Source organism: Drosophila miranda, chromosome 4 (genome assembly GCF_003369915.1).
Source record: "Drosophila miranda strain MSH22 chromosome 4, D.miranda_PacBio2.1, whole genome shotgun sequence".
In the NCBI taxonomy this organism is placed as follows: domain Eukaryota; kingdom Metazoa; phylum Arthropoda; class Insecta; order Diptera; family Drosophilidae; genus Drosophila; species Drosophila miranda.
The window spans coordinates 13,612,966-13,639,868 of NC_046677.1; the positions used below are offsets into that span (position 1 = coordinate 13,612,966).

The 26,903-nt window shown below is 45.4% G+C and overlaps 1 protein-coding gene across 3 annotated transcripts in view; it reads left to right on the forward strand.

Moving 5' to 3' along the window:
- Positions 1–26,903, forward strand: part of LOC108162817 (dual specificity tyrosine-phosphorylation-regulated kinase 2) — a 54,725-nt gene that overhangs the window by 7,001 nt on the left and 20,821 nt on the right. For 2 of the 3 annotated variants that reach the window (XM_033392739.1, XM_017297732.2), the window contains exons 2-3: positions 5,651–5,717; positions 11,442–11,481. The gene's annotated coding sequence lies outside the window, so the exon portion shown is untranslated. The remainder of the gene's footprint in view (positions 1–5,650; positions 5,718–11,441; positions 11,482–26,903) is intronic. The other variant, XM_033392740.1, reaches the window with a different exon arrangement.

A 26,903-nucleotide genomic window follows, 5' to 3' on the forward strand; every position in this document is an offset into this window, starting at 1 on the left:
TTCCATAATAAATACAAAATACAGCCGACTGAAGCCAGTAGGTGTTTTGGGTAAAGAGAAACGATAACAGTAACATCGTTAATCGTTAATCGTAAATCGCTTATCGTTTGCCACTTTCCACTGTCTGATTGTTGATTCTGACAGGCACTGAATCTTCTTCCGTTCCTCTTTTTGCACACGTATCCTTTTACCCATAAATTATACAAGAACCGGGTGTTCCGTTAGTCTTCTGACTCTTCACCTTCTTCTTCTTCTTCTTCTGCGCTGACCGCAAAAAGAATCATAGCATTTCATCACCCACCCGCACAGGAACCCCCCCTCCATCCCCCCCACCCCCCGAAACGCTTTCATCGCTTATCGCGGGAGAGATCTGAGACTGAGACTGGGACTGGGACTGGGACTGGGAGACCTCTTCGTATTGAGACCTGGACTGGTATTAATGCCTCAGAGATTATGCCCATGACAAGAGCAACAACAACAGCAGCAGCGTGTATCATTTACCGTTTAAAAAGGAGGAGATATTTATGCACTTGAAAGCCACAACAACAAAAGTTGTTGCCTCAACCGCAAAATAATGAGTTGCAACAGCACTGGAAAACCAGACCCCAAGAAGAAAGAGAACTCTGGCGAAAAGAGCAAAAAAGCAAGAACAAAAACAAAGACAAAGACAAAGCCAAAAGCAAGCTTTGGGCCAAGAGAGAATTTCATCATTCCATCGGATACGAGTACGAAGCGTCGTCGCGACGATCAGGCGGCGGCAGGCAGAAGACGCGTTCTGCGAGGAACGTTTTAGGTCAAACCGCACCCGCACCCGCCTTGGCCCTGGCCTGTGGGCCCTGGTCTGGTGGTCTGGGGCCTGGGCTCAGTGACTCCTTGGACCGACCGGCCAAGCGACTTGGGTGTCTGTCGGTCTGTCGGTCTGTCGGTCTGTCGTCTGCATCCTGTGTTGTGGGGAATATTTTGGAACAGCTGTGCGTCTGCTTCTTCGTCTTCGTCTGCGTCTGGGGGTACCAAACCCGTTTAGATCTCAACTTGTACCTACGGGGCAGCTGTAAACAATCAGAGCCAACTGCCTGCCAGGCAGCCAGGCAGGCAGGCACTCAACCATGAAAAATGAATGATGATGATGATGTTTCAGTCGAGGGTGGAGAGGGGAGAGTGGCTCCCTCCGCAGAGACAGTCATTGACCAAAAAGCGCCTTCCTACTGTCTCCTGTCTCCTGTCTCCGATCTTCTGCCTTGTGGCTCCTGGATATTCTCGATGATTTCTAAGAAGAAGACTTTGGCTGCAAACTTGATTTTGTATCTACCCCAAAAGTGCGAGTGCCAGTGCCAGTGCCAGTGCGAGTATCTCGCAGAGGCCTGCCCTTTGAGACTTGTTTGGTTTATGGCCTGAGAGGTTGATATTTGTTTGTCGTAGAGGAGGAAACCGGTTGCCAGGTTCATTGGCGATGCCTCTCCGTCTCTCTGGTCCCTCGTTCATTTTGTTGCACTTCTCGTTTCAGAACTTATACTAGTTGCAGCTTGCGGCATGCATTGTGAGGGTTAGTTATCTCTCGGAACAGTATGGAACAGAATCAGTTATAAATTCAACTCGTTTGGACCTGTTTTGATTGTGGGATGGCTAACCCTAACCTCCGCCAGCCCCCTCCCAGTGGCCCAGAGTTTGTTGACTTTGACTTGAGGAGTATCTCATGGATGCATTGTCCATGATCTGAGAGTACTCCTCATTCTGCAGGTTGCCATAAAAAGACTTGCCAGTGGACCTGCCACTGTCTACTTTGTGGAGGCAGGCGGTGCACCGCGGTTGAGGAAACTGGTTAAAAAACTCTCAAATCAAAATGTTTGACTGTCTGCTGCATTTGGTGCACATTTCTGCCGGTTTCTCTTTATGGCGAAGACAAGTTCTTGACACTCGCCACTCGAGTGTGTGCAACGGAGGGAGAGGGGGGCCAGCGCAACGCCCACTGGCAGATACAAACGTATCTGCAAGATGAATGCAAGATGAATGCTGTGTGCGAGTATCTGTGGCTACTTGGGCCAGTATTTTAATATTCGGTCGCAGACGAGTGGAGGGAGCACTCAACGGAGCGTGCCACACGAGCCACATGCAACACATGCTACCCCCCCTCCATTATTCGATTGCCCACATAATACCCCTCCACCCCACGGATCGGAAGGCGTCAAAATGGGTGCGAGAGTGGGCGAAGAGTGGAGGAGAAATTCCAACAATAAAATAATTACACAAAATATTGCTCTTTTATTTGCTGATAATGGGTTTCGAAACTCATTTTCGGCAGTCTTTCTTTTTTCCTCGGTAATGAGGAATCAAATACCCGACTAATGAGCGTCCAAACACTGCTTTTGTTATATATTTTTAAGGCGTTTTTGCAGCCACAATTACGCAAGAGATGGGTTGCAAAATGTTAAATATACTTCCCCCTATGACCAGGCAAATATTAAATGAATACTGGGCATTGGATTAAGCTGAAAATCTGTTCCACTTGACGCTCACGCGGGTCTGTTCAGATTGAAAAATCCGATCGCTTAGGGGAAATCTGCACCCTTCGACAATTCCTTGATTTTGGCATTAATTTTAATAGGGTCACATCGATGCTGTTCGTCTACGGATTTCATTTTAATCAATTTTCTAAGAAAGAAGTATGGTTTTTAATTCCCCATAGTTTTTGTAACATCTTTTTATTTTTATCTTTTCTATGTCTTTGTTGGTTTTAAAGTATATTCTCATAGAACATAAGATCTGAAAATCGCATCAAAAACAAATTGGAAAACAAGAGGATACAAAAAATTTACTAAAAAATGGGTAATAACAGATTATTCTAAATTTCCTGACTGTCATTTTCAAGGATAGATTTTTTGACTCTGGCCAATATTAAAAATTTGAATGTTAATATTTGTAAACTATTTTGAAAATTAAAAAATAAATTGTATTTACTATGCCCGAAAGGGGGAGTTTTTGTGGTGGATATGTGAGATCCACCCTCTTGCTCTTAGACAGCTTGGTCAGGTACCAATCTTCTCAGCTTTTCGATCATAAAGATCCAGCTAGCATTCCTTCGACATGGCTGCTGCCTTGCACGTGTGCGAAGAGCCTAATGAAGCCTTACGGATGTACATATTCGAAGATACGCCTGGGGCCCTGCCATAGCCATAGCCATAGCCATAACCATAACCGTTTAGACGCTGTCCACAGGCCTAATGTCCGTAATGATCGTGTTGCCCAGATTTGGGGGATTGGCTGCGGGTCTCGGATGAAGACTGCGATCAGCATCAGCGCCTGCCCGACTACTGTGCGCAGGTAAATCAAGGTGTGTGCCCAGTCCTCGGATCTCCACCGATCTCCATTCTCCATTCTCCACTCTCCACTCTCCACTCTCCACTCTCCAGTTGGGGGTCTGTCTGGGGTAACTGTTTTCGAGTATTTACGTTAATTTACGCCAAAACAGTTGAATACGCGCGGATTTCGCTGGGGTGCCGTTGTCTGTCTGCTTTCGGTTTCATTATGAGTGGAAAATCATGCAACGGCCAGGCCCGGCCCGGCCTAGGCCTCGTCTTGTATCTAACAGTTGCACACTTGGATACTTGGATACTTGGATACGCGGATTGCCGGGTTGCAACACCCATTTTGTACCCGTTGGCTCGTTACTCGTGCGGTTAATCATATTTCTCTGCCGTCTGTCCGCCTGTCTCTCTGTTAAATTAGCAGCTGCACATAGCAATCTTTTTTGTGGCTCTTGGTCCCAGGACGAACGAGATTTTCGCCAACTTTTGGGTTGGTTTGGTGTGGTGTCGTTGCTGCCTGTGGGGCTGCAGATAAGTCGCCTTCGTCGCCTCTTCTCCGGGCCTTGTGGGGGTCTTGTGGGGGTCGCCCTCCTAATTGGATTTTCCGTCTAGCACACATTGTTTCCCCGTCCACGCTCTGGCTCGACGCCCATTGTCCAGAGTGTCAATTGGATTTGAGAACTGTTTCGTAAGAGATATTTATGGTGAAAGGTGGAAAGGTGGGGAGGTGGGGTGCGTCGGCCAACTGATTAAAATCCCATATAATAATATTAATTTAATGATCCGCGCTCTACAAAGAGTGCCTTTGGTTACGTCTCCGATGGATGCCGATGGTTTATTATTGTTTTGATGCTCCACAAAAACTGGCACACTTAAGTCGCCGAAAAACCATTCGGGAATCTATAAAATAGACATAAAATCATCCGAATCAGCTGCTGAAACGTTCGAGCATTATCATTTGGTTTTCTATATATTTCTCTGACGCTTTCACTTGGCAACTTTTTGTGATTTTCTCTTGTCTGCTGTCTGCTGGCAGCGCTTATTCATTTGGCGAGTGGAAAACAGAAAAGTCTTAATTGTTTCATGCAATTTAAAAGTGTATTTAAATGTGGTGCAGCATAAACATTTGCAGGAGATAATAAATTAAATGGGTAGAGCTCCGCTTTCGGGGGATTGTTCGCGGAAACGAGGCAGCCCAGGAAGCCCCACTCAATACTCAATGAAAAATTGCCCAACCATGCAAATTATTAAACGAAATAAAGCGAAATATATTGCATCTGGGCCGTGATTCACGGCTAACAAAACACGATCCCAAGATCTGCGGACCTTGCAAAACCCATACGAATATTTATCTGTCGGGACTTTCGATTTCTGCGACGCATAAAGGGGGCGGCCATACCTGCAGTTAATCCGTTAATATATCGCCCTGTCTTTAGCCTTTGTTTTCGCCGAATTTATGATTCGATTTCGATTTTGAAAAGATGAAATACGTGAGAAGATGTGTACAGTATCTTTGAAATGCCAGTTCATACAGAGGTCTCGCTAATGTTTTGGTAAGAATTTATAAGAATATTCCTGAAGGAAAGTGAAGGTGTTTATACCTCACTTTTCTTTATTCTCTCTCCTTCTCCCAGCGTGGCTTAGCAATCAAGGAGAAGATTACATCAGAAGCCTTTTCTCAATGGCACATTTTTTTTAAATTAAAAGCATTCAACGTGATTTATTATAGATACACAGATGACAAGCCAATCCTATTCTAAACACAGAAATGTATCCGAAAATAAAGCACTTTTATGGATTCCCACCATTTTATCATCAGCCACTGACTCACAGACGCCCCCAAAGTACTGATTGGGAATGTTGGGTATTCCATGGGTTTGATTTCACTTATCATCGCTTATCAGTGGAATACGATTATATTTAGACTGTTGCAGACACGCATCGCGATAAGGAGATGGATCCAGAGGGCCAGAATGTGGAAATGCGAGCGATATTTGCGTTCTGAATGTTAGGATTCCTTCGCCTGTTGTTTACCATCGGCTAGATGAGGGACAATGGCTGGTAAATTGTGTAAATTATAGATAAGATGGAGAGGTTCGTAGTGTGGGAAATGGGTCGTATCGTGTGAGGGGAAGGTGTAGGTCCGTAATGTAGGCCAAATATTGAGGCTACGACTCCGAGAGGTATTTATAGAGGTTTCGATTTGATTGATTTTGCAATATTCAAGTAGCTCTGTTTAACTATCGATCATAGGTTTCCTTTATCGATGAATACCTCCGATGTATCTTAAGATTCTGGTCGACTCTGACAGCTCTAATTATATTCTGTATCCATCTATTTCATTGCAGAGATCTTTATGTTTGTCAGCAGAACAAATCGAAGAAACTGGAGCTCCTAAACATCACGGAATTCTAGGTAAGCTTCAGCCTTTGGTGTACCATCGTTAATCCCAAAGATTCAGCAGAGAATTGCAATTTTATTTACCATTCCAATAGAATTTCTGAATGTTTCTGGTGCGTGTGCGTGTGCGTTTCCACATTCCTTATGCAAATTCCTGAACAACACATAAAGATGCACTCCATAATGAAATGCAAACAGCTGTGGAATTGAATAACAAGTGAACTGCAGTCCCCTCTACACTCATTTATCTCATTCGCTCAAATGTTTATGAATAATCCGCTGGAATATTAAATTAGAGACGCATTTCCATGGTTCGTTCCGACTGCGTCGCAGTTATCGGTTATCGGATAACAGCACCCTTGGAGGGGCTTGAATCACAGCTTTGTAAATGCTCTTCCACTGCGGCTATTTCTGGATATCCCCCAGTGAAGACTTTCAGAGGAATCCGCTTTGATAAGGCAGCGGCTCGTGCTCTCGACTCGTGCGCAAATCTGTTTTTTTTTTTTCAAGTGTTTCATCGAGTTTCCGTGAAGATATATAAGACGGAAAAGTGTGAATTCGCACGAATAAATATGAGTGTTTAAACATTCAATTCAAAATAGAAACCGACCCTTGAAAGAGATTAAGATGATGAAATGTCACGTTTATGGATAGGGAGTCACAGAAAGTGTTCCCGCCCTCCCATGACCACCCTCTATTCTGTATTTATAAAACCGGTTCCTAACCAGACTCCAAGAAGCTACATTGAACAGCTCCTCCTGCATACATAATTACTTAGAGATTCGCCCCATTCTGAAGCACATTTCATGAGAATCACATGGAGCGGCTCTAACCTATCTCTAATTATCTGTAACCATTGGAAACGCAATTTCCCGGTTGTGTCACTCGATCCGACTCCCTCTGCGCGATAAGATACTTTTGTGGCAGAAAACAAAGCTGAAAACCACCCGATGAGTGGACGGACAACCTTGCTGCTGCTCCGCCACTTGCACACGAATCGCGAATCATGAATCGACATCGATTTCAAATTACAAAATATTACAGAACAGCGAATGGAGGAGACGCCGCCGTCATGATGCGTGAAAGTCGACCTCAGTCCCAGCCTCAGCCTTGGGCTGTGGGGAAGGAAGGAAGTGGAATAAATCACAAGCGAGCAAACAAAGTGAAATGTAAACATCATAAAGTACATTTGCACATGGAATGCTATATACTATATTCGATATATGTATGCGATATAAAATCAAGCCAAAACAGCGCATTCAATGAGCCACTTTTAATGCCTGACGCGAAGACTGCCCAAAAAAGCCTTCAGATCCGACTTATCTAAGATTTTGCGCTCCGTTTTTGTGCTTGTGGAGGTACAGCGATATGTACTTTTTGGTGTGTTTTTTGGCCTTATGTAAAAGGCTTCCATGTCAAGTTTGTTGAGCTTTTGCTCTGTGGCTCTGGCAAGGCTATTGCACACGAGAAGTGCCAGTAAACACACTAAACAAACCGCAAAGAATTATAATTTTAAGGCAGAAAAAACAACATGCGATGATTAAATATTTGATATGTCAGCTGGTCGGCAATCTACAAAAGGCAGGACCACAGAGTGGGGTTTAGCTGGAACAAGGGGTAGATTTCTCAGAGCCGTGACAGTGGACCACACCCTTCTCCTTCTCCTTCTCGTTCTCGTTCTCCATCTCCGACATGCAGAGTGTTAAGTAAAGTGAAACTTCCTGCTTTAAGATATATTGCAAGTACACCTCTGATAAATCGTAGTTGCAGTCGCACTTCTGGCCACACTTTGCATATTAAATCCGTGCCAAGACAACAATTCCCCCCCAGTCCCAAGGCTGGCATTTGCATTCGAACGCGTTGCATTTTCTTTTGGTCGCACTCGGAAAATGCCTGGCCACGAGTGGGGATAGACACGGCGCAAGAGCAAACTATTCCATTCAACCAGCTTTGTGGCTAATGACCATAATGAATATGCATAATTATCAACGCTAATATCCCGCCTGGAAGGCAAGAGATACATTTTGTGCGGAAATGGCCATGAGTTGAACATCTTTACACGGGGGCTTTCTGTTTGTTATGCCTATAAAGAATAATTAGAAAAAGTTAAACAACATTTCATAGATGAGTCGGTTATTTATACTGAGCTGCTTAGTATCTTCGAGATACATACCCTTGTATCCTCCAGACTAAAACTAGGATGTAGCTCTCGATTGCTAAGCCACACTGGGAGGTAGTAGGGTATGAAACTGACTCAAAATGAAAAGAAATGCATCTTTCTAAAGCCCTAGAATCTAATTTATGTCCATTTCCACATTTTACGCTTTTGTTTGGGTTGACAGGCCCTGAACACCCTCCGCATTGCAACTCTGTTGCAAGCCAAAGCATCCAAACAAAAGAATCTCAAGCCCCCCCCTCGAGAAGCACACAGATACATATACTATCTCTCTCTCTCGCTCTCTTTCTCTCTGTGTGTGGCAGTAGAACACACAAATTTATTATCATGGAAAACTTTTGTGCAACATTTCGAAGCGCAGCGAACAAAAGCCTGAAAATCGCGGCTACTGTGCAGCTGTTCGACACTGCTCCCCGCCCCCTCCACTCTGCCAGTAGTTTGCTCTGCTTGATAATTTATTTGAATATTTGGCATAATTATCCCAAAAGAACAACAAAAAATAGCCCCCTCCCTCCCCCCTGAAATATAATAACGTATATTTCACAAGCGGACAAACGCAAATTATGGCTTGTAGCAGCGCGAGAATGCACTGAGAATCGGCCCAAAAAATAAGGCAAAACTAAAACTTGGGAAGTGGCTCGAAGCTCGGACCGAGAGCTGGCATTGAGAGTCGCGGATAACCAGTTGCACTTAAGATACAGATACACATATACTATGTGTGCTTTTCTGTGCATGTTATGGCTGACAAATGAAAAATGATTGCCGCTAATTGCTGGCGACTGGTCGCAGAGTCGGAGAGCATGGATGGAGATGGAGTAGGAGCTGGAGAGGCACAGAAGGAAGCCAGCCCGCTTTGTTCTATGTTTAGATATCGAGAAAAGATAAATGATATGCTCAATGCTGAGGCCAGAAGACCGCTGACCAATCACTTAAAGTCGATTAACTCCACAGCCAAATGGAAGCCCACACCGAACGAGCCCCGAGAGTCGAAGATCGCGACTTCTATAATTTTCGTACTTATGCGCCTCTGGCTCTGTGGCTCTGATTCCGATCCGATCCGATCCGATGCGATGCGATGCGATACGATACGATGCTATCCGATCGTCGTGCGTCTCGAATCAAAACGCGCATAAATTTCTATGCTTTTGTAAATCTTCCCCCTCCTCTCTCACCGAAACAGTAGCGGCAGCCATTAATCAAAAGGCACTCCAACATCTCTCCCTCTCTCTCTCTCTCGGGGTTCCGCTCGCATATTAGTTACACTTTAGCGGGGCGCCCAGAAATCTGATGTCGGGTTATTAGCTTGCCCAGAGATGGATGGATGGATGGATGGATGGCTTACATGATGAGTGTCTGACATAAGACTGGGCTGGGGCTGGGGCTGGGGCTTAGACTGGGGATTGGGTTCAAGGCAAACGCCGCGTCGATTCGGGGAGTGCTCGAGAACAGCTTGGAGATTGTGGGAAGTGCTCCACTAAGCTGAGTTAATGGATAATTCCACAGTACTTTGGGGCACGCCACAGAATGAGTAGTTCAAGGGTATACTAAACCATGGAGGACCTTGACTCTCACACAAAGGATAACAAGAGTGTGCATTTATGACGCAATTCCTTTATCCTTTGATTTTCTGCCACATCGAGCGAATCCTTCTGCCAGGACGCCCGTAACAAATGGCTGAATAAATTTGTTTGCATTTCCACTCGACATCGCGCCTCGACGCCTCCTGCCAGAGACAGATTCTGCTCAAGCAGAGAGTTTCTTCAATTTGTGCCGCGCAGCGCACATTGGCAAATTTATGCAAATTTTTATTTATTAAATAAACACGCAAAGTGCGTGTCATCAGCTGTTACACCAGCGCCGGTCGCAGGGGGCCAGGGGTTATATCCCGCGCCTGGATGGGGCCAACGAACGGCAACGCCAACGACTACGACGAGGACAACTACAACGTCATAGACGACAGACGGCAGACGACAAGCGACAAAGACTGAATGTTGATTGGCAATTTGTTGTAGTAACTGCCAGGGTTTACCAGCCAGCAGTTGGATAGCAGCGGAGGGAGGGGTCCACTCTACGAGTCTCTGGGTGCTAATGAACCTGAGGATACGGTTGGTGATAGATGCCGGGGACGGCGTGTGGTGGGAGGGGAGTGATAATGCGCAAGAAATTGTTATGGAGTCCATAAAGTAGATATCTTGATGGAAATGGGCTTTGGGTGTGTTCTGCAAAGAGAGAATAAGTAAAGGGGTAAACTATGATGCATATTGGGTAATATTTATTCCATTGAAAATTGTAGCTACTCAGGAATCGGGGATACATATTTATTTAAAGTGGTTGCACTTTTTTTAAGAGCAGAAACGATTTAATGCTTAGGATATATTGGCTTTCGCAGGGTATCTGTCGTGCTTAGACCAGCAATTGTCAGGGTCTCATCATTCGTTTTCCTTTGCACTCTCTTCCGACTTGATTTTACGCCTTCTTTATTTGCCGAATGTTTTCGCAATGCAATTCGAAATCAGGCACTTCCCTCTCACTCGCACTCAGCGGCACCATGGAGCTCTAATCTGCTCGCTCTCTGAGCGAGGCTCTCGCTTACGCACTCTCTCGCCGCCACGGAGTACAGCAACAACAAGGCAATAGGCAAATGACAAAACGAACGGCCAGCAACGTAACAGAGAACAAAAGAAGAACAGCAGATCATACACTGAGAATAATCTTGCGATCCCGACATATCCAATGCCTAGCCACCAACCCATGTCGTGGTTCACCGTCTGTAATGTGCGCTTTAAAGTTCCAAAGTTAATTGGTAGAAGTTTTGAAACCTTGCTCCTGGTTCTTGCTGGTGCCTCTTCGTGATTGTTTCCTTGTCCTTCGGCAGAGAGTCGGCTTTGGTACTCGCTCGTATCGTGTAACCACTTCAGACTCCAGTCCGTGGGTCGGTCGGTCGGTCGGTTGGGGAGGGGCTATCAATTATAAGAGGTACTGCGCCACTGGGCATGAAATTAGCTGCGTGCAGTAGACAAAAAAACCCCTTTCTCTGTCCCTGTCCCTGGCCCTGGTCTCCCTCTCCCTCTCCCTCTACGCACATGTGCACACCACCCTCCACCCCCCCTTGTGGACTAGCCGTGACTGTAGTGCAGTTGTTGTGCCCGTCATCGCATTCGATTACAGTTTGTTACTTTTGCCTCCTTTGCTTTGCACCATTTTCTCTTATTGCTATTAATTTATGCATTTTTTGTTGATTGTCTGCGTTACAGTTGACAAGTTCTGGTTCTTGTTCTGCTGCTGAGTAGTGGATGGTGGATAGTGGATAGTGGGTGTTCTGCGGCTGTTTTGCGAGTATTTATGTGGTTCAGGTAGAATAAGTACCACAATTTATTGGCTCCTACATGGCAATGGGTTGTAATGGAACGACTTTGATTAATTTTAATAGCCTTCCCCATCCCCCGGCCCCGCGGAACAAGTTGTCTGTCTCCCTGGCTATAATTAATAATTATTATTATTGTACCTGTCCCTGTACTGTGTCTGGCATTTATCTAACCGTTCATTGTCTCTGGTCTTTGCAGACGTCCCCAGAGTTGCGCAAACATTTCTGTTTTGGAAAAGGTGAGTAGTCGAACTCCCTCCGCTCCGTCTCATGTTACCACCCGAAACCGAAAGGTAGCATCGAAATAATAATTAATTGAGCTTTGGTTTCTGTTTCTGCTTCGGGGCGTGTCGAATGCCGGATAAGTGTTCTTATGCAACATCGTGTTTCGAAATGACCAGCAACGGCCAACAGCAGTCACAGGTCATTGGACGGAAAGCTCAGAGATTTACAAGCGAATGGCTTCATCGGGGAATATCTAGCCCGAAGTGCTGCTCCACTAGCCCACTTCTTGCTATCCCAAAACCCCTGATTGATAGTGGCCGCACCCACAACTGTCGTAAATTCTTTCACAAAACCATCCGCCAACACTCGATCGGTGGTCAAATGCATAATGCAACCGACACTGCAACAGAAACACTTATCAATATGTGCCTCTGTGCTGGCATAGTGCCGCCTTTTGAGTCAACAAACTGCTCTGTGACCCACTTCCACCGACAACGCGACGCGACTCTCTAATCAGCCATTAACTTTGCGGCTTGATAAATGCCGAATGCATGAACAAAAAAATAAAAAAAAACACACAAAACAGAACAGATTGAAGAGCAGAAACAACCGCAAATCACTGCCCTCCGCACTCCCTGACAGAAGCTGTCTGCTGGGGAGTGTAATAACCCCGAGACGCGTTCTTCCCGGCTGGCTTCCTGTATGCGAGGCGATAAACAATGGCTATGGCACTCCAATATGTGTCAACTTTGCGAGTATTGTCTCCTAACTGGGGATACTCGTACTTATACTTGCTTCTATGGCCGCGCTGTCATTGAGCCCTGCCTTTGTTCCAGGTCCTTGTCCTTTAAAGCCTTTTCCCGCCCGGGATTCCTGGCCATCAACAGTAGTATTCCGTGTTTATTAGTCGCCCACTGTGGGGCCAGTGGGAAATGAACTTGGCTTGGCGCCGCCTTAAACGGAAAACAGGGAAAGCCCTAGAAGTGGTCTTCCTCCTCCCCCCCGTAACCAGAAAACCTCACCGGAACAGGGAACAACTGACGTCTTTCTTCGCCTCTCCGTTTATTCCCCATCTGTTCTATCTCTATTTTATGTATTTCTTTTGTTTTTCCACACAATTCGCGGGACTAACCTGTCAAGAATTTCAATGAGTTCGTTTCCCTTTCGGTAGTCATTCGGTGGTCGGTTCTCGCTCCGTCGGTGGCGGTGTCTCAGCTTAGAACCGAAACCACACACAGACAACCACAAAAGAGTGAGAATATCATGCAGAAATTTAAAGCAGAACCTGTTGGGTTACTCATTCCGTTGCGATCTACAAAAAATTGAGCCCATATTGGACTATGGGCGAAAACTGCAAAACTATTGGCAAGAAATTTGTAATTCTATGATAAAAAACCAGATATATTTTACTGTTTAAAATATAAAATATATTTTGATAATATATCGCAAATTAATCGAAGAATATCGATATTTATTCATATCGCTGTGCTCGCCAAATAGGATGGTCTATATTTTCATTAGAACTTTTACATTTCTGGCCATATCGATATTTATCGAGTTTTTAATGTCGATAATTCATCCACCGTCAATCTTTTACTTTCCTCTTCCCTAATTTAATGTTGATTACGATCGTTTTTCTATCCGAATTGCCATTTAATTTTCCACTTGATTAGCAACCAAACTTTTTCGATTATTTATCGTCTTGACCTGTCCGTGCCTCCTCCCCATCTCGCACCTCCCCACAGCGAAGTGAAATGCGTCGGCGCCCCCGTGTTCAGAAACTCGTTATCCAAATGAATGGCTTTCAATGGCTAAGCTCTCAGCCGACAAACAAACAAAATACACACAAAGAAAACTCGAGTAAAACACAGAAGAAAGAAGAGATATCCAACCGAAATCATCATTTTGCCTTATATGGCTAATTGTTATTTAGTGGGACCGAAAGAGCCACCAACACCAAACACCTGCATTTTTGGACCTCACTCATGAATAATCAAATGGTGGACCACATCCACAAGTTGTTGCAAGTTCAGTTTCAGGTTACGTCACACAGTAATGAGGAAAGTTCTTGAGAGTCGATGTTGATGTGCCCTTTTCTCAATAGTAGTGATTCCCTGCTCTTAAGTTGGCAAATTGGCAAAGTTTTATGAGCCAATTACATGCAAGAGTGGGCCCGAGAACATTGAGCCTCAAATATCACATCCATCACATGCGAAGTCCGCATCATGTACCGCCGACTATTATGTGAATGCAGTGCCCCCTCCTTCCCCGCCGTCGACATCGACATCGACAACGCATGCATGCCAGAAGACAGTGAAGTCAACCTAAAGGCATCGCCGTCTATCATTAAACTGTCGTAAATCACAAGTAATTGACATTATACAACAGAACGGAGCGGAAAGGAACGGGACGGGACGGCAGTGTACTTCAGAGAATCGGTCAAACGGGCAGGCAGGCAGTCGAACAGTCGAGCAGGCAGGCTGGCAGGCTGGCAGGCAAATAAGCAACAATTATCTTCAAGACAGCAAACATTTATATGGAAATACACGTAGCAACAATTAAGCCAAAGATATCTATCCTCATGCGGGGTCTTCTCTTTATTACGATATGTGCGTACGCGTGGAAGCTGAAAGCAAGATTTAAATACCATGAGGGCTAGAAATAATCGAAATGGATCAGTTGTATTCCCACAAGTTGATCTAAGTCCCCGTGAGGCCATCACCTCCCCCCATAGAGACACATTACTCAAAGAGTTCGACGTTTGTCTGAGGTTGCACTGGTTGCACCAACGACAGTCGCAGCGACAGCGACAGCGACAACGCCAACACTTGATCAATTGGCATAGATCTCTTGAGATTGTGATGCTCTAATGAAATTTACAATTGAAATGCAACGAAACAATGAAGGAACGAATGAAGGCGAATATATGGTAGGTATATATTTAGACTGACACACTGAACAAAAGATAGAAGATAGAAGGCAGAAGGCGTACCCAATTGCCCTCCCCCTGCGGCTGGGTCTATTGTCAGAAGATTACGAAATACTCGTCTTCGTATTCGTATTCGTACGTTACGGCTGCTGTGGATCTGTGTGGCACGCGTAATTCTATATAGAACAGATGTGAGGGACCCGAGATTAGGTAAGCGCAGAGCAGAAGATACAGAGACAGATACAGATGCAGATACAGATACAGAGATGCAATTGTTAGCTAATAGTTGCTAAAGTGACGTTGCACTTGCACTCGAAGGTCTTTGCGCGGTGGCGGTGACACGGATTGATATGTTTGCATATTAGAGAGGGAAACTTGTTGAATGCCACAGAGTGATGTTTAGCCATAAAGATACGTCTATTAAATACCATTAAGATGAAAACCCCCCAGTTCCTTCCTCACGCCATTGCCATCGAGGGATGCGGTTGAGTAAGCGCCTAACCAGATCTTAATGAAACTCCCTCCCCTCCCTCTATTAATAGCTGTAATTTATGCAAAATTCTAATTTTTATACGCTTCAGCGACGTTCTAGCCTCGAACCCGAAATGATATTCCACTTTACGGGTTTTTAACTAGAAATGCATCCCCTTAAGGGCCCTCTCCTTCCTGGATGCCGTTGATTAGCCCCGCCAGAGCCATAAACGAATGTATGCTGGATTTGGTTGGAGTTTTCCTGGGACTTTCGACTTTCTTTTTATTGCCGCGAAGGAGGAGGCCAGCTGTCAGAGACTCCAAACTGCAGTGTCCAGGAATTTAATTACACTGGGCATAAAAATTAGGGAACATAAACTGCAGACAACAGGCAACAGACAACAGCATAAACAAGCCACAGCAGCCAGCAGAACTAATTAACATTCCCTCCTCTCCTCTCCTCCCCCCTGCCTGCCCAGCCCTCGTTCGAGTCCAGAGGAGTTGGTGGCGACTCTGTGGCAGGAGCGCAGCCGGAATAATCGGTGGAGTGGGGATGCCGAACCCCCTTGGGTACCCCTCCCGGTACCCACCCACTGACTGGCCACTGGCCAGTGATGGAAAGGGAGCTGCAGCCCCGCTACGCTTTGACTGCTCTCCACTCTACTCCCGACCCCTCTCCCCCCACCAGACCGCGAGTAGAATGGAATTTGTTCCCAATAGAACTCCCCAGTACTCCAGGGCCCCCCCTCCACTTTGGGATGAATGGAACTCAAGTTGGACCCTTTGACAACGCTATCTTTGGGCTGTCCCCTACCCTGCTCCTGCCCCCGCCCCCGCCCTTACCATTGCCATTGTACGCTTCATTTGTTCTGTTTTATTCCATGCTCCGTGCTGTATTCTATTGCCGATCGGAAGTTGTATTTTTGTTGTTGTTAATTTATGCGCTTTGCTCCCCGCCCCTCCGCCGACGACAGGAAATGCAATTAGTTGTGGGGGGGTTCCCTGCTTCTTTCCCCCGCTTTCCCCCCGCTTTTTCGTTTTATGGAGTGTCATAAATTGGCGGCGATTTCGTTTACTCGTTCACTCGAATGTTTCTGCTCAGAGATTTCTTTTGCTTTTTGGGCTGTTCCCTCCCTCCCGATGTGCGATGTGCGATGTGTGTTCGGGTGTTTCGGGTGTCTTAAATAATTTAACGGCATTCTGGACAAATTCGTTGTAAATTGATGGAACGACTTGCTGATGGATGGAACTCTTGTTGAACATTTTGGGGGAAACACAAAGACCAGATGTTTGGACAACCCCCGCCCCGAAAGGAAGCGGAGCTGCTGATGGCATGGTGTTCAATCATAGAAGAGAAACAGAACTTCCTCTAAAGCAGCGGTGGGCAGGCCTTTCGCTCCATTTCTCCCATTTCTGTCCGAGGAGTAAAGATGCTCGACGCGCAAGCGAATGCTGAAAAATCAACATACATGTTGTGTGCATGACGCCCGACTCGAGCGCGATTGCTGTTGTTGGACTAAATATCACGAATCTCAATGGATTATTTTGGGATGGGATGGGTGTCTGAATGTCCCTTAAGTGCCTAAATACTTCTTCCGTTTGTGTTTTCTAAAAATACAAAACACTTTTAACTTACGTGCCGATTAAGGCGACTCGAAACGAACCGAAGATATGCCAGGAATTGGCGCGTGAAAATTGTTTCGTTTGATGAAGAGAAAAAATAGCGAAATAAGATTCAATTGGAAAGCAGTTCGGATACAGAGAGACGGACGGACAGATATACAGAAGAAGCGCTAATTAACGAACAGAGCGAAAACAAAGCGAAATATGAACGATTCGAAGATGCATCTACTACTGGTCGTATGTATCTCGTATCTCGTATCTGTAGCGAGGGAAATTTCACTGGGAAAACAACAAACACAAAGCAAAAAAATATATAAAACGTGCACCACACACCTCCATCTCCATCTCCATCCCCATCCACATCGATGATATCGATTTCACTGCGAAAATAGGAAAAGCTGTGGTGGAAACTGGTTCGCGCGCTTCTGCGCTTTTCATTTTTAATGCAATGACAATTCGGCCCCCAGGTGCTGCCGCCCATACCCCATGCCCCGGGCTCCGTTCCCATTTGGCGATCGTTCTAGTTGGAGGATTCTCTCATCGAGTATCTAATAAATCTAGCATATCTATCTATGTGTCTCTGCATCACTCTCCCCGGGTCTGGTATGAGCGATGATCGTTCCATTATATTCGCATTACGTGTTCTCATAAATTCCAGACTCTCTTCGTCGCTGCCTCTGCGGGGCATGTGAATTCCTTTCTCCACATCATCGTCTTCATCATCATCCTCTGGTCGTCTGCCATATCTTGGTCACTGGGTCGGTCTCGATGGCGTCTGGTTCTGTCTGGATCTGCGATCTGATCTTTCGGGGGCCACCGCCGCACGATCAGCAGACTGCGGCGATTCCCTGCTGGTTCTCGCTGCCGCTTTTCCCCGATCGATTATTTACTTAGACATCAGGTAACCCCACTGCTCCTCTGATTGTTGCCTAATTCTCTTGCCTTTCTCGCTGGAAAATCCAGTCCGCCCCTGATTTGTATCTGTTTTTGCTTATCCGGAGATGCCTCGCCTCTTAGTCAATGCATTCCGTGGATTCTTCGAGCAATTTATTCTGATTATTGGGAAATATTTGTGTGTGGCTTGTGGCCAACAGGTGGCAGAGCCAAAGTGGGCCAATTGCGGCTGCTGCCGACGGTTTTAGAGGTGTGTGTGAGTGTGCTATAAATGCCACAAGTGGATGCAGCAGTGAAGACTTAACGATCCGTTGTTCAGGCAATGATTTGCATTCGATTGCAATTAGAAATTCGAGAATTATCAGCCAGATCCAAGCACTCGACCACAGCGACCCTCCAGAGAAAAAGAGGCCTTTTTCTTCTGCCCAAAATGCCTGCTCTTGGGGCTTTTGGGTCTCTTGGGGGTATAATCAGGCGGAGAGCGAGACCTATCGTAGGTCAGAGACAGCGAATCGAACCACACAGATACACCCGGATAGATGCATGGAAAGATGGATGGATAGCGGAGGATTATGGGGAAAGGTGCCTGCCTGGCCTCCTTCGCCTTGGACTGTGCTCTGCTCCACTATGATTAGGCAGCGATTCCAAATCGATGATGTCGAGGTGCTGGTCAATGGTCAGCCCCAACCCCAACCCCAACTCGAGCACCAGCCCCAACCCAAGCTTACAAAAAAAAAAATAAAAACTTGAATTGATTGGCCATGGCTCTTGTGTTGTTGTGTTTTGTGGCTGCAGGCTGGCGATTGTTAAGTCAAAAGATTCAATTTTTTCCATTCGGTTTTTTGTGTGTCCCAAGCCGATCTCTGGTTCGGTTCGTTGTTTATTAAAAGAGTTTCTTGTCGGAGGAAAACAATCAGAGCCAACCAATTGATGGGGAAATTGGGTCTGTCATTGGTTGGGGGCCCGGTTGGGGGCCTGGTTGGGTGTCCGGCTGGTTCATTGACTCTGGGGCGGGCGTGCGTACTGATGCAACATGCAACGGCTGCAACCTGATTGACGGCTCGTCTTGGTAATTAATGCAGCTCTGTCCCGATGTCCCGCTGTCCCGATGTCCCGCTGTCCCGCTGTACGATGATGTAAGTGCCTCTGATTGACAATGGCAGTTAATAAGTAATTGATTATCCCGGTCCCAGGCAATCAATCAATTGAAATTGAAGCCGGAGCTGATTGGCAAGGAAGGGGCGTGCCTGTTAACTGCATTGCCCATGGGATTGTTTCTTCTCTGAAATGGAAAGTGAAAACATTTGTCGCATTTGCTGGAAAAGCAGGCAGATCACTGAAGTATCTGCTGCTTAAAGTGTGTATCTTTCGCTTGGGCCATCGCTGCGATACAGACACAAATACAGACTCTGTCAGGTCTCTGCAAGTGACCAGAAAACACAAATTTATTGCGTGCCAAAAAACCCAAATCAAACAAAAGAGCACACGCACGGCAGAGCACTGGTTCTTATAAATAGCCAAGACGACCGACCCTGGCTGCCCTTAAAACGCTGCCGGCAGGCAGTGCGCTCTGGTTGGCTTCTCGAAGGTGTTCGAGTTATGCGGCCAGACAGTTAGGCAGGGACCGGGACCGGCCCCTAATCGGCACACACCATCGCGATGGGGAGACATACGCCAGATAAGAGATGCCACTAGACACGAAATGGGCGGAAGTTTTGCCGCACTTCGGGCTAATCAATAGAAAGCAGCTCGAAAAACGACTTCGCAATGGTTCGAGACGAGGAAGTAGTTGGCAGATTCTGCATCTTGTGTCCCATTGTAAAAGAAAGTCTTTCGATTGAACACTAAAGTAATCCCAATTATCTCTTCTTTTCAGGTAAGCAAATCGGGCAGAAGGAATGGACTTTGAATGATTTCCTGAGCGGCAAGTAAGCGACAAAGAGATTCTTTCCACCCACAAAATATATATGTATGTATTTGTTAGGGTCACCCAAGGGTTAGCCCCATTCAGCCCCAAATATGACCCTCGACGGAGCACTCGTGCATAAAAAAGAATTGTGGCCCAGACATAAAACCGTAGAACGGATGGCCACGGCTACCAGTTTTTAATTAGAAAATAAAAAACAGAAGAAAAACCAGACTCGAGATCGCCAGAAGTTTTTCCAGCTCTCGTGTCTCGGGTATTAATTAACGACTTCCTCTCGGGCCTCGCCTCTCGCGCTGCTGCCTTTAGACTTCTTGTGTTTTGCTTTTTATTGCCATGCGAATGGTAATAATTATTATCATCATTACTTCTGCCGCTTATTCTCTTCTCTTCTCTTCTCTTCTCGGTTTGGGCTGGCTTGTTTGTACTCCGGGCACATTTGACCCAAATCGGTAAACGCCTTGTCGACAACACTGACCCATTTGGCCAATCGGCCACGGAAAATTCAACGCATTTTTATTCACGTTTTGGTGGTTTTCTATCTATGAATAAACAATCGGAAATTATCAAGAATTCAGACGAAAGATTTCTCTGTGACATCATGAATAAAACCTCTAGAAGCAGGAAATTTATTTAAAAAAGTAAATTAAATATAGTTCGGGATAAATAAATTGCAGAGAATGCGTCAGAATGAAGAAAACTGTTTTCCTTCCTACGTCTCTCTCTCGGAGTAGCTTGGCAGCGAAGGAGAGAGTTGTCAGTCCTCTCGTTCTCGTTCTCTTCGCGGCTTGCTCTTTCTCAGTGAGACTTATACTCGAAAATATTCATCTCCTATACGGTCATCTTATTATTATTATTTACTCCAAACGTTCCGACTGTCTTCCTATCAATCTCGTAGGTTCTAGAGATGGCATCCTCTTCGATCACTGATCAGCCATCAATCATTAGACAGTGCAGATTTTTTGAGTCCCAGATACCTGCCCCGCAGATGTTTTGAATCTGCATCTAAGTGCGGCCCAAGTCGATAAACTTGGCTCAACTTTCCAGCGCCCGCTGGCCAGAGAGCCAGAGAGCCGTAACGAATTAGTCAGTTAGGTAATCTGTCTCCTAAATTAAGCATCCGAGGTGGGGAAAGTGAAAGTGGCAGACTGCAAGCTGCAGATGTCGCGGCGTGCATCGCTGCGTATGCGTAATATTTTGTCAAAATCCACAAAAAAAAGCATCTCAAAAATGAAAGATGAAGAGAGATGCAGACAGAGTGGAAGGCGAGAGAGGAAGAGAGGGAGAGCAAAGTGAAAACCGCAAAAGAAACCAAACCAAAGCAAATTGATGGCAATTTATGTGCAGAGCAGAGCCTAACGGGTAATTATTATTTACGCATTTATTGGTGCATGAAAATGTAAATTGCGACAAGATCACGATAGCAACAGCAACAGCAACAGCTACGGCCACGGCAACAGTGCGACCATGTTTGGTCAGGAAAGAAGCGACAACGAACTCGGGGGCATTCACCCTGGCAATCTTTAGCCAGGCTAAGTGCATCGCCAACACCAGAAACGAGGCAGGCATGCGTTTGGCGACAGCAACAGCAGCAGCAGCAGCATCAGCAACAAGCTGGACCATGGACCATGGACCATGATCTTCAAAAACCTGCAACCGAAGAGTGCCCAGGCCCAGGTCCAGGTCCAGGTCCAGGTCCATGTCCATTCCATGTGAAAGAAGCAAAAGCCTCGAAAGCCAGTTTAGCAAGTTTCGGACGGACCCCAGACAGACCCAGACTCAAGACTCAAGACTCCCGACTCCAGCCGGGGTCCGACTTGGCGGCTTGTTAGGGTTTTTAGCCGTGTCTCAAGTACAATTAGTGGAGCCATAGTTGATTTACCATTTGCCAGGTTTGGAAAGGTTTCTCTCTGTTACTTTCCGTGTACCCCCTCCCCCCCAGTCAGCAGTACCCCATACCCCCCGCATTGATTGACAACTTCATAATGAGATTTGGTTGGAAGAAATCTGGAAAAATTTGATAGATCTTGACTCGACGATCGGGGAAAAGACTTGCACTTTCCATGCAGTGGACTGTCATTTCTGAGTCACTTACTTTCCATTTTCGTCCAGCTTTTCTTTCAATTGGTTTATAATTTATTTATTTCCCTCGCAAGAGCTCCATGAGGAAAGAGACTTCCATCCAACCAGACCTTGACTTCCACTTTCTGCTCGCGACGGAAAAAGCCTTTCATATGGAAATGCTGTGTGACATTTCTTATTTACGAGTTTTCCCATTTATTTTGTGGGTCTATTTTGTCGGTGCTTTCGGTTTTGATGCTGCTGCTGTTTAGTCGCTTAAAATGATATATGGGCCCCCGAAAATGGCTGAATGGATGAGTGGATGGATGAATGGATAAACGGATGGATAGTTTGCATACATAATGCGGCATATGAGTGTCACTTTGCTGGATGCGATGGAGTTGTGTAACGGAGATGAATCTCGGCCAAGACTCCCCCTCCCTGCTGTCGAAGAGCGAACAGCTTTATGGACGGAACGACGTGCTTTAATTACAACTTTGACATTACTTGTACTTTCGAGAATAGCATGTCTAATTGCCGCTGTGCTCTTGGGTGCTTTCGGTGTTTCTGTGCTCGGTTTTTATTTGGCTTTTAGTTTTCATGACTATTGGCAATTTTTCATTGTTCAAGAGATGAACGAAAAGGCGAAACAGAAACCGAAACCGAAGCCGAAGCCGAAACCGAGACTGCAACTGTAGCTGGAGTCAAGACGAGTGAATGGATTTGCCACAGCCTTGGCTTGGCCAGCGTTTTTCCAGCTGCCGTACAAAACCAGTACAGCACTTGGGGGCTTGGTCATCGGAATCGGAATAGAAAAATGGAAATCGCCAAGGCGGTTATCGGCATCGGTAATCGCGCGAATGGTGCGCGCCAGGTGCGACTTATGCAAGAGCCAAAGTTCAAGAAATTGGCACGCGTTCGACTCGCCCAAAAAGTGGGTCAAGTTTTTAATGATTCCTTGGGCAAACAAAGAAGTGCGCTTGTTCTCTCTCCCACTGAGCTGAGCAGAAACCTTGCCCAGCCTCAACGCCAAGAGCCTCTCGTCTCGCAATGGTCCAGATATTCAGACACCAAACACTAAGCCGTAAAAAAGCGCGATAAAAAGAGCATTTTTAATGGTGGCAAATACACATCCGAAACAATGGATGCCATGCCCCAAGAAGCCAAGAAGCCAGCCCCAAAATAAATACCCTTAAAAGCAATTTTATTTGTCCCTGAGCTAAGTGGAAGGAGCGATGTGGTGTGGTGTGTGCCTTGAAGAGTGTAATAAAATACATTTCCAAACAGTTTTCCATGGAGTGGGGGGGATTTTGTTCAGGTACGAGCAACACTCGAGAAGATGTGGAGGTGCCACAAACCGCCGCAACACCCATCGAAACCACCCAAAACCACTTGAGAGTTCCTCTGTGTGCCAGGCGAAGAGTGCAGTGTTCAGCGTTCAGTGTTCAGTGTGCAGTGAATGGGTTTTAGTGCAATTTGTGGCTTCTACTTTGACTGTGGATTGTATGCCGGGCACGTAGTCGATGGATTTGGATTCGAAGTTGGGTCTCATGGGGGATATGTATCTGTATCTCATTTATTGAGTGAGGCTCTCGGCTTGATTGGATCTAGATCGATTCATTCTACAGTCCATCAATAATTACCCCTCCCTCCATGGTTGGAGTTCAGTGAACCCCAAATTGTTGTGTGTCATCCGAGACCAAGCTGTGAAAATTAGCAATAAAGATATGCTTGCGATGACCAAATGAATGCCATAGAACCTGGCCAATTGATGTGTTTATCTTCCGTCCCAGATACAGCAACAAAAACTGGTTCAAAGCCATAGAAATTTACATGAAAAGTAGACTCACGAGGAGCCCTGCTGCTCGCTCCGACCGTCGCCTGCTGTGCTATCAAACGTGGGGCATCCACAGCCACTGCCACAGCCACTGCCACATCCACAAAGAGTGATCTGCGATGATGACGGAAGGGATGCCACTTGATAATTTTCATTAGAAATCTTTTTTGCGCAACCCTCTAATTAGTTTCATATTCAAATTGAAGGCATTTGCTCCCTCTCCTTCGCTGGGGTTTCTGCCCCATCATTTCACATGTCGAGTGGGAGAGTTTTGACCCAATTTCGGCAAGCATTCTCTCCGAAATGTCTTTCTCCCTCGAATCAACTTCTGTTCGGCTCGGAGCAAGCTTGAAGCAAAAATAGTATTAATCTGTCTCGTCTCGTGTTAAAAATAGTTCCATGGCCAATGAGGGCTCGTCTGTTTTGTTGTCCCCCACAATTTCCCAATCAATTTTCAAGGCAATTGTGGGGCATTTGTCTCTGGCTCAATCAATGGGTCACATACTGGTACTCGTACTCGTACTCTTATTCGTATTCGTATGAAATCGAAAGCAATTTCACTTTGCCGCCTAATTGTCAAAAAACTGACAAACAACTGTCAGTCAATCAAATGTCAATTGTTTCACCCAGCTGTTGGTTTTCTCCCTACATCCATTGACTTCTCTGCGGTGCAGACACCAGAGGGCAACAGTCTGGAAGCCAGCTGAGAGTATACTCGTAGTTAATGAAAGGTAAGACGAGTCGGGTCACTAATCGACCGCAAAAGCAAGTGCCGAGAATAGCCAAGAGTATTGAGTAGTATTAACCGAAGAGGAACAGAAAGCTGAGCTAGAACTATGGGTACAGGTATGGGCATATCAATTACAGCAGGGAATAATCTATAAGAGACAGAAGAGGAAACGGTTAAGCGTGTGCAGGAGACATGGATCGATAGAATTAATGAGACAAATTAGTGGTAATGGATAAGCAGAAGGCAGAGCCAGAGACAATATAATAAATATTCTACAAATATACCAGAAATAAAACAAATAATGAACTTAAATATACTAGAAATATACTAAAAAAAATAGCAAAAATGTAATCAAATTAATATCCCAGAAAAATACTAAATATATACCAAGATTTAAGATATACCAAAAATAAAAACTACTTGTAGTATAAAAAATGTATACCAAAAAAATTACTAAAGATACACCAAAAATATACTAATATTATACGAAGCATTCACTTGAAATATCTATACAAAAAATACACTTAACATAAACTAAAAATATACCAAACATTTAAAAAAATAATAAAATGGAGGAAGTCCCAAATACTACAATTCCAGCAGTCGTTGGAGTCTTTGGTAGAACCTTCTCTGTCACTCCTTGTGTCTGTATTTCTAGGCTTTATATAACTATTGTCACATACTCGTAGATGCTCAGATGGTCATAAAGAAACTATAATATCATTAATTGCCTTGATCGTGCCTTCGCTCTGTCACTCTGACACTCTGCGCCAGAGTGTGTCGCTCTCTTGATAATTGCTTCAATTATTTTCATATTATTATATGTTAAAATGCTTTTTGTTCGCTTCTTTCACAATTTATGTACGACTTCATCCAGCCCCATGCCATCGCTTCCCATCAGTGGCCACATCAATTCATTATGCCGCCTTGGAATCGGCCTGGAATGGGGGATGGGGGTGGGACTTGAGCCGTGAAAAGCTCTCATCTCATCTCGTCTCGTCTCGGCTGTGGCAAAGTGTGCTCATGTTCATTAACGCCAAAGTTGAGGCAATTGTCGCGCGAGTCGTCAACGTCGCTCTGCGCCTGCCTGCCTGCTCTGCCCTGCTCCTCCGCTTTCTGGTGTAATCTGAGCGGCGTGGCTGCCCCACGTTGTAGCTGGCAATTGCTCCGGGTATACGTATTCCATGGCTCATTGTAAAGTGCCAACGCCGCTTCCACACCCCTTTCGGTGGCTCGCTGTGGCCATACCCTACAAGAGGCTATTCATTATTTGACAAGCTTTTTGCTACGGACCGGACAGAAGGAACGAACATACACAATATGACCAACATGTCCATAAACCACAGACAGTCGATGGAACTACTGCGAATAATATCGATCTGTAAGAGTATCCCATGATTCGGCTCTCGAAGTGTGACTTTTATTTCTTGTATGGTTTTGGTTTTGCTTTTGGATGCTTTGGTTTTGTCAGCTGTCAGCAGATTTCGTCGTGTGTTTTTCCTCCACTTTCTGTATGGAAAGTGTGACATTTTGATTAGTTGATACTTTTTCGTAGTTGTTGCTGTTGCTGTGGCTGCTGCTGTTGCTGTGCCCTGGCACTTTTGTGATTGAACTTGAGGCGCTCTGGCTCTGGTGGGTTAATGAACATCAAGGTTGCGCAGACTATTAACCGCCAATTGAATAGGTGGAAAAGATTTTGTACATATGTACAATGTATGTACATAGGTATGGGGCAGTGTAACTGAAGAATGTAATAAAGAGTCGGTGTGTGTGCCATAAAAGGGCTATATAAATATTGTGATACGACAAGAATGGTGTTCAATTTACTGGCTTTGGTTTCCAAGTATCCCTTGAACTTGTTTCTACTACCCTTCCAGAGGGTATATCGAAAAATATACCTTGGGTAGAGTTTCTAGGGCGACAGCTCGAACTTGTACAGATATGGATCCCTTCGTTCGTTTCTCTGTCCGTCTGTAACATATCTACTTATTTCCCAGGTTTAAACGATCTACTTCTATAAGTACATGTATCATATGCTTAATCGTTTGATATATCACCACATCGTATAGCTGCTGTGTTGAATTCCGATAAGTGGCTGAACCCTCCCTCTCTCTCCATCCCCCAGTGTGGCTTAGCAGCAAAGGTTGACTTTTCTGATATTTCAAAAGTAATCATAAATACAAGTTTAGAATTCTTCTTCTTCTTTTGATTCTTGATATTAATTTTACTATTAGAAATATGTTTATTAGCTGCAAAAATTTGGAAATCAGTTACATATCGAATCCATATCATCGATGTATGTAGAATCTGGTATTTATATAGCAGAAGGGAGTTTTAATCAAGATATTCATTGCGACCCTTCTCTTAGATAGCGAGTAGCGATAGCAGAAAGCAGAGAGCGAGAGATCCAGAGAGCAAAGGAACGTCAGCCGACGCTGGCCGTTTATCGAAGCGAGAGAGAGAGGAAGAGAGGCCGCACCCCACCTCTCACAAGCCTTCGTATCAATCAAAGTGAGCGAGAGATCCAGAGAGCAAAAGGAACGTCAGCCGACTTTACTGGAGGGAGAGGGGCCGCACCTCACCTCTCACCTGCCTTCGTATCAATCAAAGTCGAAAGTTTGCTTGGGATCTCCGCCCCCAGTCCACCCTCTAAGCGTCTCCCCGTCTCTCCCGTGGTACTGCGCGACTGACGCTCATCATTGTTGTTGACTCTATTTCGAAAACAAATAAGAGCCCCCGGGGGCTAATTTCGGGGCAGATCGTAACAGTTTCGTTTGGGTTTGCTTCCTGCATTTCCCGACAGACAGACAGACAGTCAGACACTCAGTCGACAGACCCATTAACCAAAATTTGCAAATGCAGTGCGCCTGCCTGCCTGCCTGCCTGCAGCCTGCAGCTGTTGCAAGTACGAGTACTACTGCGAGTACTTTGGGTATTTATTACTCAATCTGGAATCACAGTTGAAGA